Below are 20,410 nucleotides of genomic sequence, written 5' to 3'. Positions count from 1 at the left end.
GGCTTAGTTGCCTTGCAGCATGTGGGATCTTCCCGGACCAGGGTTCAAACCCGTGTCCCCTGCATTGGCAGGAGGATTCTTAACCACTGCACCACCAGGGAAGTCCCGATAGGTCTCTTTTAAATTATATTCTAGATAGCAAGTGAATGAGAGAAGCTCCTGTGTAAATGGACTGGAACTATTTTTTCCCACTCCAATCCATCCTATACCTGACTGCTAATCTTCCTACATACATGCAATTTTGTTTTTACCTTCTCTTATGAGATAAGGTTTGGAATTATAGTTAATTTCATTCATTTTATTATGTCCCCTGTTAGAGCTCCTTATCTAGAGAACTCTGAACACAGGAAATGATTTTCAATTAGGAACTATTTTTTAAATTCTCCCAATACTTGTATACAAACAGTACCATTCTAGAGGCATAAGAGAGAAATAAGTTAATTTCATAGACTAGATGCCAGCAATACCAGCAGCACCTGGGAACTTGTTAGAAAAGCAAACTCTCAGGTTCCACCCCAGACTTACTAGATCAGAAACTTTGGGGCTGGGGCCCAGCAATCTGCATTCACAAGCTCTCCCAGTGACTGCTACATGCTAAACTTTGAGAACCTCTAGCTTAGAACATTAAGACTCAATTCTCTCAAGGAATGTCAGTTGAAAAAGGCTACTAGACTATAAAATTCTTGAACATAGGAACTTTATTATGTTTCACTTTTGACTGTCTTATGTAACTGGCATTTAACCCACATTCAGAATTTTTGAATAGTTAAAAAAAAAAATCAGAGGTACCCCCTCCCTCTAAGTTTCCTTGTTTTTCTACATTCTATCATACCAAGTTACCAGCACAACCTTTATCCTTCCTTTCTAGTCCTCCCTATTCTATAGAACAGGTAATGTCTTTCCAATCAGAATATCATATTCTAACTTTTAAAGTAATTCTGTGGATGCTATGTCAAGTCACATTTCACAGCAAGAAAAACCCTTCAGAAGATTATTTCTCCAAGGGCATCAATTTACACATGAGAAAATTAAGGCCTGGAGAGATCACATGACAAGCACATTCTTACAAAAGTAGAGAGACACTAAAAGATAAAATTATTATCTTCAGCCAACCCTATCTGGCCTGAGTCAAAATAGCCAGTTTATTAGATTTAAATAAAGTAAGGTGTTAGAAAGACTGAAGGACAGAATCATTTTATCTTTACAACTGCTTTCTGGGAATAAAAATAAATATAACATCAAATTCCATCACTTTATTTATTTATTTATTTATTGGCAATAGTGTGTGCCCTTTCCTCATTCCTTGATCTATATATTAACTGTGGGAAAAAATGATCCCTAACATTAATAAGAATGCTATTCAGCTATCTAGTGAAATGGCATGCAATGCCAGAGTCTTGTCCTCCACTGTCATATCAGTTCAGTACTAAGTTTCCCAGAAACTAATCTCAAGACAGTTTACAACAACAGTGTCATTCAGGTAATGTGGCAATTTTTCTGACCAACATGTATCTTCCTGGTTATACTCCATCCAACACAGAGACTGCCTAGAGAAAGCCAGAGTGGAGCTCCTTTGATACTTTGTGTCCCAAACTAAAAACAATTTTAATTGTACTCTAATCTTATTTCACAAGGATTCAGAAGTAATTGATAAGCAACATACTGATGATTAAATAAGGTAAGGTAGTGCTATTGAAGGCAGCCTAGTATACATGGAAAGAATATGGACTTAGGAGTCACAAAGATCTGCAGGATTCAAGGTTTTGTTTGTGTGTGTGTGCGTGTATGTGTGTTTTGTAAGATCTGTTAAAGGGCTTTTATTAAAAAATTTTTTAATTGAAATATAGTTGATTTACAATATTGTGTTAATTTCAGGTGTACAGCATAAAAATTCAATATTTTTTCAGATTATATTCCATTATAGGTTATTACAAGATAATAAGTATACTTTCCTGTGCTATACATTAAATCCTTGCTGCTTATCTATTTTATACATAGTAGTTTTTAATCTGTTAATCCCATACCCTAATCTGTCCCTCCTCACTTCCCTCTCCCCTTTTGGCAACCATTAGTTTGTTTTCTATGTCTGTTAGTCTGTTTCTGTTTTGCATACACATTTATTTGTATTATTTTTTAGATTCCACATATAAGTGATATATAGCATTTGTCTTTCTCTGTCTGGCTTATTTCACTAAGCATAATATTCTCTAGGTCCATGTTGCTGCAAATGGCAGTATTTCATTCTTTTTTACGGCTGAGTAACATTCCATTGTGTGTATATATACATATATACACACTACATCTTCTTAAGCCATTTGTCTGTTGATGGGCACTTGAGTTACTTCCATGTCTTGGCTATTGTAAATATTGCTGCTATGAACACTGGAGTGCATGTACCTTTTCAAATTAGTGTTTTCATTTTTTTTTATTTGTTTTATTTATTTATTTTTGGCTGCGTTGGGTCTTCGTTGCTGCACGCGGGCTTTTCTCTAGTTGTGGCAAGCAGGGGCTACTCTTCATTGCGGTGCACAGGCTTCTCGTTGCGGTGGCTTCTCTGGTTGCCGAGCACAGGCTCTAGGCGTGCAGGCTTCAGCAGTTGTGGCACGTGGGCTCAGTAGTTGTGGCTTGCAGGCTCTAGAGCACAGGCTCAGTAGTTGTGGCACATGGGCTTAGTTGCTCTGTGGCATGTGGGATCTTCCCGGACCAGGGCTCAAACCCGTGTCTCCTGCATTGGCAGGCGGATTCTTAACCACTGCGCCACCAGGGAAGCCCCAGTGTTTTCATTTTTTAAGGATATATCCCCAGCAGTGGAATTACTGGATCATATGATAGTTCTGTTTTTAGTTTTTTGAGGAACAAGGGTTCCCTTTTCTCCACATCCTCTCCAACATTTATTACTTGTAGACTTTTTGAAGATAGCCATTCCAAGAGGTGTGAGTTGATACCTCATTGTTGTTCTGATTTGCATTTCTCTAATAATTAGCGATGTCTACTCAAGTCTTCTGTCCATTTTTTGATCAGATTGTCTGTTGTTTGACTGTAAATACATGGGTTTACTTCTGAGCTATTACGTTCCATTGATCTGTGTGTTTTTGTACCAGTATCATACTCCTTTGATTACTGTAGCTTTGTAGTATAGTCTGAAATCTGTGAGGGTTTTACCTCTAACTTTATTCTTTCTTCTCAGGATTGCTTTGGCAATTCTGGGTCTTTTGTGGTTCCATATAAATTTTAGAATTATTTGTTGTAGTTCTGTGTGGGTTCAAGTTTTAATTCTAGTCCTTACTTGCCCGCATATAGGATAGAAGCCGTAATATTAGTATACTGCCTCATACTGTTGATATCTAGTCTTCAGTTATTTTAAAATACAAACTCCTTGAGAACAGGACCTTTGTTTTATATTATCTCTGTATTCCTCCACATTATATTCACTTAGGTGTTCAATAAATATTTACTTAACTAATATGGAATAGATTTTAATATATCAGATAAACTTCCTACCTAATAGGTACCCTTGCTTCCAGATTCCAGCCCCCAAAGCACATCACCCCCCAACTAGCTTAAGACAAATCTGATTTTGTCCAATTCCATTTTAAAACCTTCCAAGGCTTCCAGCCCTTAAGCAGTTAAGGAAAAGTTCCTGACAAGACAAGAATTTCTCTCTTATAACTCAGACTTACCTCTGAGTAGGTACTACTCAAGCTCCAGGAATGTTCTTCCCATGTCCCTATAAGCTCCTCCTCAATAGGCTAACTTCTACTAGTCATCCAGGCCTCAGTTTATAAGCCATTTTCTCTATCAAAGTCCCAGATCATAGTTCTCCAACCTTCAGCTAACAGTTAGATGTCCTGCCTCCCTAACTTACCATCTAATACTATAATGAAATGTTTAACCTGCTTCCTTAATTATGTGGTAAACTTGAGGATAGGATCATACCACTTTCAGTTTTATATCCACTGTTTACCACAGTTACTGGCACATAAAACACCTTTAATTAATATTATTTTTTGAGCATGATGATAAAGTCCTGTGTTCTCAACAACAATAGTTTCCAATTTGAGAATATAATCATGTTTATTTCCCTGTTTGCTTGTAAATAACTGAGGGACAAAAACACCTGGCTGCCTAATAGATTAAAGAAAAAGATTCTGGGGCTTTATTCAGCACACACATTTACTACGACACAAAAAGCAAAATCAGCGTTATTTTTTTCAAAGAACAGAAAAAATATTTCACAACTACTTGCTACCAATGGGGGACCTGTTTTCTCTTGGTCTCATCCTCAGAGGTTACAGTTACCAAACTGGATTTGATTCTCAATTAAAACAAGCAGAGCCATGGATGATGAAAGAAAAAATAGAAAGAAGTTGCTGCTCAGATTGGAATGCCATCCTGGGACTAAAAGGTGACAAGCACCTGTTATGGATGACTGGAAAGAAAGACAAATGAACCTGCATTCCTGATAGGCCAATGGGACCACGAAAACAGCCCTGGAAGTCCTCCCTCTAATTTCTCATTACAGTGGCCCTCCATATCCATGGATGAGAAACCAGCAGATATGGCGGGCTGAATGTAATGGACTTGAGCATCCACAGATTTTGGCATCTGCATGGGGTCCTGGAACCAATCCCCTGCAGATATAGAAGGACGACTATACTTAAAGATAATGCCCCCCCCCCACCATTTGTTTCTAACCACTCTTTTTTGGATTTCTAGAGCAACTAAATATGATTTCTGATTGATAGGAAAGACAATACAAAGTTAGAAGAATATTTAGAAAAAAGTTGGTATACCCAGGAGAATAGAGATATTCACAAGACAAGAACACTGGAAGCCATAGGGAAAAAGATAGACATAAATGATAATATGAAGTACCAAAAGAAAATGTATGGCCAATGATACCATAAACTAAGACAAACAACAAAAGACAGACTGACAAAACATATTGGCAGGGACTTCCCTGGTGGTCCAGTGGTAAAGAATGTGCCTTACAATGCAGGGGACATGGGTTCAATCCCTGGTCAGGGAACTAAGATCCCACATGCCACAGGGCAACTAAGCCCACGTGCCCCAACTACAGAGCCAATGAGCCCTGGAGCCTGCGTGCTACAACTAGATAGAGAAAACCCACATGCCACAACTAGAGAGAAGCCTGCACATCGCAACAAAGAGCCCACCTGCTGCAACTAAAGACCCAACACAACCAAAATAAATAAATAAATAATAAATCTTAAAAAAAATACTTTTGGCAAACAAAGCTAAAGGATTATATACATATCAAAAAGAAGCAACAAATCAATAAGGAAAAAAATCCAGAAGGTGGTGCTTTTCACTGGAAACTGGATGATCTCAGGAGAATGGATATTGACTAGGAACTTATAAAGACTGACACCAAGAAACAATTTAGGATATACAACATCAAGAGTGACCCAGGAGCAGGGGCGGGAGCTTCAAGACAAGGGGGGCACGAAAGAAACAGGTGAGAGAGGAACCAAGATGGCAGAGTAGAAGGACGTGCTCTCACTCCCTCTTGCGAGAACACCAGAATCACAACTAGATGCTGGACTATCATCGACAGGAAGACACTGGAACTCACCAAAAAAGATACCCCACATCCAAAGACAATGGAGAAGCCACAATGAGACGGTAGGAGGGGTGCAATCACAGTAAAATCAAATCCCATAATTGCTGGGTGGGTGACTCACAGACTGGAGAACACTTATACCACAGAAGTCCACCACTGGAGTGAAGGTTCTGAGCCCCACGTCAGGCTTCCCAACCTGGGGGTCTGGCAACGGGAGGAGGAATTCCTAGAGAATCAGACTTTGAAGCCTACTGGGATTTGATTGCTGGACTTTGACAGGACTGGGGGAAACAGAGACTTCACTCTTGGAGGGCACACACAAAGTAGTGTGTGCATCGGGACCCAGGGGAAGGAGCAGTGACCCCACAGGAGACTGAACCAGACCTACCTGCTAGTGTTGGAGGGTCTCCTGCAGAGGCGGGGGGTGGCTGTGGCTCACCATGGGGACAAGGACACTGGCAGCAGAAGTTCTGGGAAGTACACCTTGGCGGGAACCCTCCCAGAGTCTGTCATTAGCCCCACCAAAGAGACCAGGTAGGCTCCAGTGTTGGCTTGCCTCAGGCCAAACAACCAACAGGGAGGGAACCCAGCCCCACCCATCAACAGTCAAGTACATTAAAGTTTTACTGAGCTCGGCCCACCAGAGCAACAGTCAGCTCTACCCACCAACAGTCCCTCCCCATCAGGAAATTTACACAAACCTCTTAGATAGCCTCATATACCAGAGGGCAGAGAGCAGAAGCAAGAAGAACTACAATCCTGCAGCCTGTGGAACAAAAACCACATTCACAGAAAGACAAGATGAAAAAGGCAGAGGGCTATGTACCAGATGAAGGAACAAGATAAAACCCCAGAAAAACAACTAAATGAAGTGGAGATAGGCAACCTCCCAGAAAAAGAATTCATTATAATGATAGTGAAGATGATCCAGGACCTCAGAAAAAGAATGGAGGCAAAGATCGAGAAGATGCAAGAAATGTTTAACAAAGACCTAGAAGAATTAAACAACAAACAAACAGAGATGAACAATACAATAACTGAAATGAAAACTACGCTAGAAGGAATCAATAGCAGAATAACTGAGGCAGAAGAACGGATAAGTGACCTGGAAGACAGAATGGTGGAATTCACTGCTGTGGAACAGAATAAAGAAAAAAGAATGAAAAGAAATGAAGACAGGCTAAGAGACCTCCGGGACAACATTAAATGCAGCAACATTCGCATTATAGGGGTCCCAGAAGGAGAAGAGAGAGAGAAAGGACCAGAGAAAATATGTGAAGAGATTATAGTCGAAAACTTCCCTAACATGGGAAAGGAAATAGCCACCCAAGTCCAGGAAGCGCAGAGAGTCCCATACAGGATAAACCCAAGGAGAAACACACCGAGACACACAGTAATCAAACTGACAAAAATTAAAGACAAAGAAAAATTATTGAAAGCAGCAAGGGAAAAACGACAAATAACATACAAAGGAACTTCCATAAGATTAACAGCTGATTTCTCAGCAGAAACTCTACAAGCCAGAAGGGAGTGGCATGATATACTTATAGTGATGAAAGGGAAAAACCTACAACCAAGATTACTCTACCTGGCAAGGATCTCGTTCAGATTCCATAGAGAAATCAAAAGCTTTACAGACAAGCAAAAGCTAACAGAATTCAGCCCCACCAAACCAGCTCTACAACAAATGCTTAAAGGAACTTCTCTAAGTGGGAAACACAAGAGAAGAAAAGGACCTACAAAAACAAACCCAAAACAATTAACAAAATGGTCATAGGAACATACATATCGATAATTACCTTAAACGTGAATGGATTAAATGTTTCAACCAAAAGACACAGGCTTGCTGAATGGATACAAAAACAAGACCCATATATATACTGTCTACAAGAGACCCACTTCAGACCTAGGGACACATTCAGACTGAAAGTGAGGGGATGGAAAAAGATATTCCATGCAAATGGAAATCAAAAGAAAGCTGGAGTAGCAATATTCATGTCAGATAAAATAGACTGTTACAAGAGATAAGGAAGGACATTACATAATGATCAGGGGATCAATCCAAGAAGAAGATATAACAATTATAAATATATATGCACCCAACATAGGAGCACCTCAATACATACAGCAACTGCTAACAGCTCTAAAAGTCAAAATCAACAGTAACACAATAATACTGGGGGATTTTAACACCTCACTTACACCAATGGACAGATCATCCAAAATGAAAATAAATAAGGAAACAGAAGCTTAAAATGACACAATAGACCAGATAGATTTAATTGATATTTATACGACATTCCATCCAAAAACAGCAGATTACACTTCCTTCTCAAGTGCATTCTCTATCCTGGAACATTCTCCAGGATAGATCACACCTTGGGTCACAAATCAAGTCTCAGTAAATTTAAGAAAACTGAAATCATATCAAGCATCTTTTCTGACCACAACGCTACGAGATTAGAAATGAATTACAGGGAAAAAAACGTAAGAAACACAAACACATGGAGGCTAAACAATACGTTACTAAATAACCAAGAGATCACTGAAGAAATCAAAGAGGAAATCAAAAAATACCTAGAGACAAATGACAATGAAAACACGATGATCCAAAACCTATGGGATGCAGCAAAAGCAGTTCTCAGAGGGAAGTTGATAGCTATACAAGCCTACCTCAAGAAAGAAGAAAAATCTCAAATAAACAATCTAACCTTACACCTAATGAAACTAGAGAAAGAAGAACAAACAAAACCCAAAGTTAGCAGAAGGAAAGAAATCATAAAGATCAGAGCAGAAATAAATGAAATAGAAACAAAAAAAAAACAATAGCGAAGATCAATAAAAATAAAGCTGGTTCTTTGAGAAGATAAAATTGATAAACCATTAGCCAGACTCATCAAGAAAAAGAGGGAGAGGACTCAAATCAATAAAATTAGAAATGAAAAAGGAGAAGTTACAACAGACACTGCAGAAATACAAAGCATCCTGAGAGACTACTACAAGCAACTCTATGCCAACAAAATGGACAACCTGGAAGAAATGGACAAATTCTTAGAAAAGTATAACCTTCCAAGACTGAACCAGGAAGAAATAGAAAATATGAATAGGGCAATCACAAGTAATGAAATTGGAACTGTGATTAAAAATCTTCCAACAAACAGAAGTCCAGGACCAGATGGCTTCACAGGTGAATTCTATCAAACATTTAGAGAAGAGCTAACAACCACCCTTCTCAAACTTTTCCAAAAAATTGCAGAGGAAGGAAGACTCCCAAACTCATTCTATGAGGTCACCATCACCCTGATACCAAAACCAAAGATACTACAGAAAAAGAAAATTACAGACCAATATCACTGATGAATATAGATGCAAAAATCCTCAACAAAATACTAGCAAACAATCCAACAACACATTAAAAGGATCATACACCATGATCAAGAGGGATTTATCCCAGGGATGCAAGGATTCTTCAATATATGCAAATCAATCAATGTGATACACCATATTAACAAATTGAAGAATAAAAACCATATGATCATCTCAATAGATGCAGAAAAAGCTTTGGACAAAATTCAACACAGATTTATGATAAAAACTCTCCAGAAAGTGGGCATAGAGGGAACCTACCTCAACATAATAAAGGCCATATATGACAAACCCACAGCAAACATCATTCTCAATGGTGAAAAACTGAAAGCATTTCCTCTAAGATCAGGAACGAGACAAGGATGTCCACTCTCGCCACTATTATTCAACATAGTTTTGTAAGTCCTACCCATGGCAATCAGAGAAGAAAAAGAAATAAAAGGAACACAAATTGGAAAAGAAGAAGTAAAACTGTCACTGTTTGCAGATGACATGATACTATACATAGAGAATCCTGAAGATGCTACCAGAAAACTACTAGAGCTAATCAATGAATTTGGTAAAGTTGCAGGATACAAAATGAATGCACAGAAATCTCTTGCATTCCTATACACTAATGATAAAAAATCTGAAAGTGAAATTAAGAAAACACTCCCATTTACCATTGCAACAAAAAGAATAAAATACCTAGGAATAAACCTACCTAGGGAGACAAAAGACCTGTATGCAGAAAACTATAAGACACTGATGAAAGAAATTAAAGATGATACCAACAGATGGAGAGATATACCATGTTCTTGGATTGGAAGAATCAATATTGTGAAAATGACTATACTACCCAAAGCAATCTACAGATTCAATGCAATCCCTATCAAATTACCAATGGCAGTTTTTACGGAACTAGAACAAAAAATCTTAAAATTTGTATGGAGACACAAAAGACCCCGCATAGCCAAAGCAGTCTTGAGGGAAAAAAACGGAGCTGGAGGAATCAGACTCCCTGACTTCAGACTACAATACAAAGCTACAGTAATCAAGAAAATATGACTGGCACAAAAACAAAAACATAGATCAATGGAAGAAGATAGAAAGCCCAGAGATAAACCCACGCACCTATGGACAACTAATCTATGACAAAGGAGGCAAGGATATACAATGGAGAAAAGACAGTCTCTTCAATAAGTAGTGATGGGAAAACTGGACAGTTACATATAAAAGAATGAAATTAGAACACTCCCTAACACCATACACAAAAATAAACTCAAAATGGATTCGAGACCTAAATGTAAGACCGGACACTATAAAACTCTTAGAGGAATACATAGGAAGAACACTCTTTGACATAAATCACAGCAAGATCTTTTTTGATCCACCTCCTAGAGTAATGGAAATTAAAAAAAAAAAAAAAACAAATGGGACCTAATGAAACTTCAAAGCTTTTGCACAGCAAAGGAAACCATAAACAAGACAAAAAGACAACCCTCAGAATGGGAGAAAATATTCGCAAACGAACCAACGGACAAAGGATTAATCTCCAAAATATATAAACAGCTCATGCAGCTGAATATTAAAGGAACAAACACCCCAATCCAAAAATGGGCAGAAGACCTAAATAGACATTTCCCCAAAGACATACAGATGGCCAAGAAGTATATGAAAAGCTGCTCAACATCACTAACTATTAGAGAAATGCAAAGCAAAACTACAATGAGGTAACACCTCACACCAGTTAGAATGGGCATCATCAGAAAATCTACACACAACAAATGCTGGAGAGGGTGTGGAGAAAAGGGAACCCTCTTGCACTGTTGGTGGGAATGTAAATTGATACAGCCACTATGGAGAACAGTATGGAGGTTCCGTAAAAAACTAAAAATAGAATTACCATATGATCCAGTAATCCCACTACTGGGCATATACCCAGAGAAAACCATAATTCAGAAAGACACATGCACCCCAATGTTCATTGCAGCACTATTTACAATAGCCAGGTTATGGAAGCAACCTAAATGCCCATCCACAGACGAATGGATAAAGATGTGGTACATATATACAATGGAATATTACTCAGCCATAAAACGGAATGAAATTGAGTCATTTGTTGAGACATGGATGGACCTAGAGACTGTCATACAGAGTGAAGTAAGTCAGAAAGAGAAAAACAAATATCGTATATTAACGCATATACGTGGAACCTAGAAAAATGGTACAGATGAGCCGGTTTGCCAGGCAGAAGTTGAGACACAGATGTAGAGAACAAATGTATGGACACCAAGGGGGGAAAGCTACGGGGGTGGGGTGGGAATGGTGGTGTGCTGAACTGGGCGATTGGGATTGACATGTATACACTGATGTGTATAAAACTGATGAGTAATAAGAACCTGCTGTATAAAAAAATAAATAAAATTAAATTAAAAAATTAAAAAAAAACCAATAGTAAAAAATGAGTAAAGCTATGAATAAGCAATTCAAAGAACTGAAAAATCAAAAGGACCAACAAAAATATCAAAAGATGCTCAGCTTCACAAGTAGTTAGGAAAATAAAGAATCATAAGATGCTTTTAAAATTGATTTTATTGTCAAAGAAAACATGAGTGTTAGTGAGTTTGTGAGGGAAACAGTTACTCTCAGACTTTTATGACAGCAGTAAGAACTATATCAACATTTCTGGAAAATAATCTGGCATTATTTATTAATATTAAAACACTATATATTATGTACAAGATATTCATTGCAATATTGTTCATAATTGAAGACTAGAGACAACACAGATGTCCAAAATGAAAACAGATATGGTTTCATATATCTATTGCTACAAAACAAACCACCTCAAACTTAGTGCCTCAAAACAATGTCATTTCTCACAATTCTATAGGTTGGCTGGGCCATTTCTTCGCTGTTTTCACCTGATTCCTCTGCAGGTGCATTCAGCTAAACAGTCAGCTGGGTTAGTAGGTCCATGATAGTCCACTTTCATGTCTGCTGGATTAATCCTTGGTTCTCTCACCCTCCTATAAGCTAGACCAGCTTCCTTACAGGGCAGCTACAGGAAAGCACTCTTTGAAGTCTTCTTAAGGACTAAGCTCCAGAACTCACACATCACATCCACCATATTCACTGGCCGAAGCAAATCACAAGGCTAGACAAGACTCAAGAGATGGAGAAATAAATGGGAGAAGCAGCAAAGCCCCATGGCAAAGGGGAATGCATACCACTATGGAAGAACTTTACGGTCGTTAATCATTCTACCACAGGTAGGTAGTGTGTGTATATGTGTGTGTACTATATAGCTGTATATTTCATTATATATATGTATATTTGTAAATCTATAGTTTTATTCTAGCAATACTATATAGTTGTATATTTCATCACATATATGTATGTTTGTAAATCCTGGAAATATGCTTAAAAATTAACTAATGAAATACTGAGCTATGCAAAGTAGTCAGCATGCTGGCTAAGGATGCAGGGCACTGAGGGCATGTCAGGAAGGCCAACACAGGTGTGGCCCAGAGGTGAGGATAACAGGGTGTTGTGTGCAGACAGGGAGTTGCACAGAGCTGTGGGCCCAGTGAGGGCTTATGGATCCACAGAGGCACAGGCCAACAGGCCCAGCAATCAACGAGGCAGGGTGTGGTAGGGAGAGATAAAGGGAGGTGATGGTCTATAGGCAGGGAGAATGGTAACAAAACAATTGGACAAGTGATAACTATAATGAGACTAATGTGAAGCTAAGTTTCTTACCACCAGAGAAGGCATTAAAAACATGGAAAGGGCAAAGACTAGAAAGAACCCTCGGGTACTGGATTGGAATTGGAAGAATTAGGAACAAACTTCTGGTTTTATAACATGCACATAGATACAGAAATAATTATGGATGTATATTAGTACATTATACATATATGTATGTGTATACAAACCATACTTACATACTCATACATTTCCTAGTCCCTATAAGCAATGACACCCCAGTAGCAATGAGAAACTAAGCCCCTAAATCTTTGTTTTTAAACACCATATTTTACAAAAACAAATAACAATAACAAAAACCAAACAGGGCTCCTTGAAGAAATGGCTGATTCCAGGGCTAGACCAGGCAAAGTACAAGACGAACCAGGAACAGCATGTTCTGCCAGAAGTGCACAATGAATGAGATGGGAGCATGATAAATAGGCACAGGAGCCAGCTTGAAGGGGCTCCCACTGGCTAAATCAGGGACAACTTAAACAGCAAAATAAATAATGATAGTAACAAATCACAACACACTAAAATCAAAATCCACAAGTCCTTACTGATTTAATAAACAAATAGGGGAGAAAGAAAAGTTCTACCTTACAGTAAAATACCAACTAATACATGTAGAAGGAATAAAAAAAATAGAGAAATATAATTATAAAAGTAGTCAATTCAGGTGGGAGTCATCACTGATACCTACACTGAGGCTAGTGAGTAGAGGTTTAATAAGAATCAAGATGCATAATTTTGGAATACCTCTCCACAAATTTTGATCAAATACAAAAGGACACCAATATGATCCAGGTGTTAATCACCAGTAGCAGCATGATTTGACATCATATGCCTGTGGATGCAATGCACCGAGACAGGCACAGCCCCACTTCTGTGGTATTCCTGCTAGAAATGCAAGACTCGATTGGAGTCACGAGGAAATATCACATGGACCTAGGCTCAGGGTGATCCTACAGAATGTACTACCTAAAACTGTCAAGGACATGAAAGATGGAGGAAAATGAGGCTGAAGAAGTCTGAAAAGACATGACAACTAAATACAACATGCATTCTTGGATAAGATCCTAGATCAAAAAAGAAAGAGATATTGTTGGGATAGTCGATGAAATATGAATAGGTTCCTTGGACTAGACAGTAGTGTTGTACCAATGCTTATCTTCCGACTTGGAGGGTTATATAAGAGAGTGCCTTATTTTTGAGAAATAGACACTGTAGTATTTATGGGTGATGGAACACCATGCCTACAGCTTGCTCCAAAAGGTTCTGAAAAAGACTATGATAATGGGTACGTACCTATGTATTTATACACACATATACAAACATGTATGTAACATATATATGAAGACAGAAAGAGAGAGGACAGGCAATGGAAGAAATGCAGTAAAATATTAACAATGGTGGAATCTGAATGAAGGAGATAAAGGAGTTCTTTGTACTGTTCTGGCATCTCTTCTGTTAAGTTTTAAATTATTTCAAAATAGTTTTTAAAAATGTGATTATTAATATGTGATACATAACATCTGGTGTTACAGCAAATGATAAGCAGCTACTGTCTGAGGCTAGGAGATAGAATGAAAACCCTGGCTTAATATGTTTATTTACATAACATTCCTTTACAATACCCTGAGGGGATACACAAATAGGAGGGCAATGTTTTATGCCTATTTGGCGTAAAGGCATCTCAATGTTTTTAAGTGAACTTTCCTTTCTCTTCATGGATTTTAAATAGGCATTTTACAGTTCAATGAGAAAAGGAATTCTGACTTATTCATCTCTGTGGTCCCAGTACCTAATGCGTTTATGATTCTGTCAGTTATGTCTTGAATAGGAATTCTATCCCCAATATTATTCCAATCAGAAAATACAGTGATCCTACCAAATGTAAAATAGATAGCTAGTGGGAAGCAGCTGCATAGCAGAGGGAGATCAGCTCGGTGCTTTGTAACCACCTAGAGGGGTGGGATAGGGATGGTGGGAGGGAGATGCAAGAGGGAGGGGATATGGGGATACATGTATACGTATAGTGGATTCACTTTGTTATACAGCAGAAACTAACACAACATTGTAAAGCAACTATACTCCAATAAAGATGTTAAAAAACAAAACAAAACAGTGATCTAAGTACCAAGAATTCTGTTACACTTAAAGGGAAAAACTGTATATGTTAAGCTAAAATATATATGTCAGACTGAGGATCGAAAAATACCAAGGATTACCTTTCTTAGGAACTTGGAGGAGGAATAATTATATGCTCTACAGTACTAAAAACAAGAATGTATAACCAGAAGCAAAAGGCCTTAGTCTAAAGAATGGCTAACTTGACAGTTTTTGGTTAAAACCAACCGAACAAACAAAACAGAATACAAATGAAACTTGGTGAAAAGAGCTGACAGTGGATGATCATCCTTTAAAAAATTTGAGAGGGTCTGAAAAACAATTAGATTGAACCATATCAAACTGCTGATAAAGCATATATCCTACTAATAGATGAGTAAGGTCAGTTTTAAATATGAAGGAATACATTTTCATTGCAGAAACCAAAACTCTCCAAGGCATCAGAGAATTGTCAAAATTGAACTGAGAATGTTTAAAAGCTGAATAGGTTTCATGTAGCTCAATACTCTGTCCTTCCTGGAGAATACAAACATTTTTTAGTACATTTTCTAGGCTCTTGGTCCCACTAATTAACTAGAAGAAAAAAAAGTTATGCATGCTTGAAAATCTGCGTTACAGTTAACCATAATTAACTTCAGAACTGTCTTTTCAAAGGTTAAACAACAGCTGAAAATTACATTTTGATACTATATAATTCATCTGCTCTAGTAAATAAAAGATACTAATACCTTATGAAATTAGAACCTTTCTACTCAAAGCATTATTAACCTGATCTGACCAAGGAGGTGAAAGACTTATACACTAAGAACTATAAAACATTAATAATGGAAATTGAAGATGATTCAAAGAAATAGAAAGATATCCCATGCTCTTGGATTGGAAGAATTAATATTGTTAAAATGACCATACTACCCAAAGCAATTTACAGGTTTAATGTGATCCTTATCAAATTATCCATGACATTTTTCACAGAACTAGAACAAATAATCCTAAAATTCCTATGGAACCATAAAAGGTCCAGAATTGCCAAAGCAATCCCGAAGAAAAAGAACAAAGCAGGAGGCCTAACTCTCCCAGACTTCCAACAATACTACAAAGCTACAGTAATCAAAACAGCATGGTATTGGCACAAAAACAGACATATGGATCAATGGAACAGAAAAGAGAGCCCAGAAATAAACCCACACACCTACAGTCAATTAATCTTTGACAAAGGAGGCAAGAATATACAATGGGAAAAAGACAGTCTCTTCAGCAAGTGGTGCTGGGAAAGTTGGACTGCCGCATGCAAATCAATAAAATTAGAACACACCCTCTCACCATACACAAAAATAAACTCAAAATGGCTTAAAGACTTAAACATAAGACATGATACCTTAAAACTCCCAGAAGAGCACATAGGCAAAACATTCTCTGACATACATAAATCATACCAATGTCTTCTTAGGTCAGTCTCCTAAGGCAATAGAAATAAAAACAAAAATAAACAAATGGGACCTAATCAAACTTACAAGCTTTTGCACAGCAAAGGAAACCATAAAAAAAACACAAAAAGACAACCTACAGAATGGGAGAAAATATTTGCAAAATGATGCAACCGACAAGGGCTTAATTTCCAAAAAATACGAACAGCTCATATAAGTCAACAACAAAAAAACAAACAACCCAATCCAAAAATGGGCGGAAGACCTAAATAGACATTTCTCCAAAGAAGAAATAGATGGCCAATAGGCACATGAAAAGATGCTCAACATTGCTAATTATCAGAGAAATGCAAATTAAAACTACAATGAGTTACCATCTCACACCAGTCAAAATGGCCATCATTAAAAAGTCTACAAATAACAAATGCTGGAGAGGGTGTGCAGAAAACGGAACCCTCCTACACTGTTGGTGGCAATGTAAGTTGTTGCAACCACTGTGGAAAACAGTATGGAGGAGCCTCAGAAAACTAAAAATAGAATTACCATAGGATCTAGCAATCCCACTCCCAGGCATATATCCAGACAAATCTATAATTCAAAAAGATACTTGCACCCCTATGTTCATAGGAGCACTACTTACAATAGTCAAGACATGGAAACAACCTAAATGTCCATCGACAGATGAATGGATAAAGAAGATGTGGTACATACATACAATGGAATACTAATGAGCCATAAAAAAGAAAATAATGCCATTTGCAGCAACATGGATGCAACTAGAGATTATCATACTAAGTGAAGTATATCAGAAAGAGAAAGTCAAATACCGTATGATATCATTTACGTGTGGAATCTATTGGGCTGGCCAAAAAGTTTGTTCGGTTTTTTCCATAAGATCTTACAGAAAAATCCGAATGAAGTTTTTGGCCAGCCCAATAAAATATGACACAAATGAACCTATCTATGAAACAGAAACAGAATCTTGGACATAGAGAAGAGACTGGTGGTTGCCAAGGGGCAGGGAATTGGGGGAGGTATGGAGAGGGAGGTTGGGGTTAGCAGATATAAGCTTTTATATAGAGAACAGATAAACAGCAAGGTCCTAGTGTATAGCACAGAGAGCTATATTCAATATCATATGATAAACCATAATGGAAAAGAATATTAAAAAAAAGAACGTATATATATGTATAACGGAATCACAATGTGTACAGCAGATATTAACACATTATAAATCAACTATACTTCAATTAAAAAAATTTTTTTTAATCACCTACAGGGGCTTCCCTGGTGGCACAGTGGTTTACATCCTGCCTGCTAATGCAGGGAACATGGGTTCGAGCCCTGGTCTGGGAGGATCCCACATGCCGCGGAGCAACTGGGCCCGTGAGCCACAATTGCTGAGCCTGCGCGTCTGGAGCCTGTGCTCCGCAACAAGAGAGGCCGCGATGGTGAGAGGCCCGCGCACCGCGATGAAGAGGGGCCCCGGCTCGCCGCAACTAGAGTAAGCCCTCGCACAGAAACGAAGAACCAACACAGCCAAAAATAAATAAATAAATAAATAAATAAATAAAATCACCTACAGGAAAAAAACCAAAAACTGTTAAAACTATATTACAAGTTCTTCCCCTTAATGAGAAATCTTAACGTCAAATCTTTTCTAGCATATAAGAAGTAAAACAACATTCATCATTACTATAAACCAGAATCTGGGTTTTTTTTGTTTTTTTTTAAAGTCTGGTTGGGGGTCATGAATTAGGTTTTATTTCAGGCCCTTTGAGGGACAAGAGAAATGAAAGACTTTTCAAAAAAAATAAATTTATTTATTTATTTTTGGCTGCGTTGGGTCTTCGTTGTTGCGCGGGGTTTCTCTAGTTGCAGTGAGCGGGGGTTACTCTTCATTGCGGTGCGCGGGCTTCTCATTGCCCTGGCTTCTCTTGTTGCAGAGCACTGGCTCTAGGCACGTGGGCTTCAGTAGTTGCAGCACGCGGACTCAGTAGTTGTGGCTTGAGGCCTCTAGAGCACAGGTTCAGTAAGTTGTAGCGCATGGGGCTTAGTTGCTCCACGGCATGTGGGATCCTCCCAGACCAGGGATCAAACCCGTGTCCCCTGCATTGGCAGGCGGATTCTCAATCACTGCCCCACCAGGGAGGCCCTGTGTGGTTTGTTTGTTTGTTTGTTTGTTTATTTATGGCTGTGTTGGGTCTTCGTTGCTGCACGTAGGCTTTCTCTAGTGCAGCGAGCGGGGGCTACTCTTCGTTGTGGTGAGCAGGCTTCTCACTGCCATGGCTTCTCTTGTTGCAGAGCACGGGCTCTAGGGCATGCAGGCTTCAGTAGTTGTGGCGCACAGGCTTAGTTGCTCTGCGGCATGTGGGATCTTCCCGGACCAGGGCTCAAACTCGTGTCCCCTGCATTGGCAGCCAGGTTCTTATCCACTGTGCCACCAGGGAAGCCCCTCAGTGTGGTTTTTAAATGGAGATAAAACACTTCTTAGGACACTTCTAAGAATTAAATGAGATAATGTAATAACTAAATGCAGGGTAGTTAGTGTGAATTAAGTGCTCAATAAATGGTCTTTACTGTGTTAATTCTTATAGAAAGGATGTGAAACAACCCTGAAATACGGTCAAGTAACTTAAAAACCTATTAGAGATGTCTGTAAAGGCATATGGATAAAATCACAGTCAAATATCTAGACTGGCAAATTCAGGGAGGAAAAGAATCTTAACTTATTTATCCTTGTAGTTCCAGAATCTAACATAGTGCCTGGTACACAGAGTAGGCATTCAATAAAGTTTACTGAAATGAAGTGAGTATGAAAGTAAGTTATCTGGAAAAGAAAAAAAAAAAGAGGTAATCTGAGGTTGTCTGAAAAATAAACGTAAAGAGTCACCAAATTACTATTCCCTAAGCAAATCACACTTTGAGAAACAAAACAAAATACCTAAGCATTTTTAGAACCATGCACAGAAAATCCTCTCAGACTGGTCTTTTTAATAATGACTGAGTCACTCTCAAATCTGTTTTGGCAAATGTGTCATATATAAAGTTCAATATTAGAGAGAAGGATTTTTAAATTTCATCTAAATAAACGTTCATACCCAAAGAGGTAAGAAGTACCCAAAACACTGAGGAATCTTTCCTAACTTCCATTCAAGAAGAATCAGACTTAATTCATAGTTCTTCCATCTATTTATACATGAAAATTAGCTTGAGCTTTTACCTACAAGTTGTAAATACACATATTTCACTTTCACAAGTTCAAGTGCACCCCAGAAAAGGAAAAGGAAAGAAAGAAAACCAACTCTCTCAAAAGTGGGCAGTGCTATAGGAGTATAAAAGAGTAGCAAACAAAACTTCTCTCCCATGTCTTAGCAGCCACCTGATAGAGCCCACACTTACGGCACGGTCTGCATGGTTTCAGAACACTTTCATATTGAAAACTCAAAATTCCCAGTGCAATGGGCAAGGGAAAAAGCATAAAGTGAAAATACAGTCCTATCTTTTCCACCCTACGTCCAAGAATAATAGGGGTCAATTTACTGTTTCTAAAAAGGACCTTTTCAAGTTATTGCCCATCACATCACTACAGCACCCACTCTTCTTATTTGCACACTGATCAATTTTACGAAAAGCAAAAACCACACCCTTAATAATACATTCAACTCTGTGCAATGCTTGGCTTCTGACACAAGCCGGTAAAGTACAATTCCAGAGAGACAGCTGGAGATACATCTTTTAAGCCTAGTTCAAACTAAAATCTGTGAACAGTGTGCAGTTACAAATCAAATAATAACCTCAAATCAACTGCTAGAAGTAGGTTTTGAAAACAAAAAAATCATTATTAAACACATTTACCTTTCTTAACAAAATGACGTTTTCTGAAAAAAATAACCAAAGCTACCAGTCTACACTACAGAGTAATTTAGAGAACAATAACAAAGAACCTGTAGTTCACAAAGGAAAATCATTCTCAAATTATCATTTGCTTACTACAGTACCTGGAAAAGTACAAAATGCATGAAGTCAACTAAGAACTATTGTCCAGTCACTGACAGCATTACAGTTACTTTTCAGTCTAATTTCTGGAAAGTTCTGCTGTGGCAGTTTAAAAAGGAAACCAAATTTTAACGAGAAAAAAATGCCTAGTTGCAAATCTGGAAATACACATTGA

The 20,410-nt window shown here is 38.1% G+C and overlaps 1 protein-coding gene across 9 annotated transcripts in view; it reads right to left on the bottom strand.

The window, feature by feature from the left end:
• Nucleotides 1–20,410, bottom strand: part of ANKIB1 (ankyrin repeat and IBR domain containing 1) — a 238,061-nt gene that overhangs the window by 119,333 nt on the left and 98,318 nt on the right. The gene's annotated exons all lie outside the window — the stretch shown is intronic.

The sequence above is a fragment of the Balaenoptera acutorostrata genome, chromosome 7 (assembly GCF_949987535.1).
Source record: "Balaenoptera acutorostrata chromosome 7, mBalAcu1.1, whole genome shotgun sequence".
In the NCBI taxonomy this organism is placed as follows: Eukaryota; Metazoa; Chordata; class Mammalia; order Artiodactyla; family Balaenopteridae; genus Balaenoptera; species Balaenoptera acutorostrata.
The sequence above is the reverse complement of the archived record's forward strand: the minus strand, read 5'-3'. Positions and strand labels throughout refer to the sequence as shown.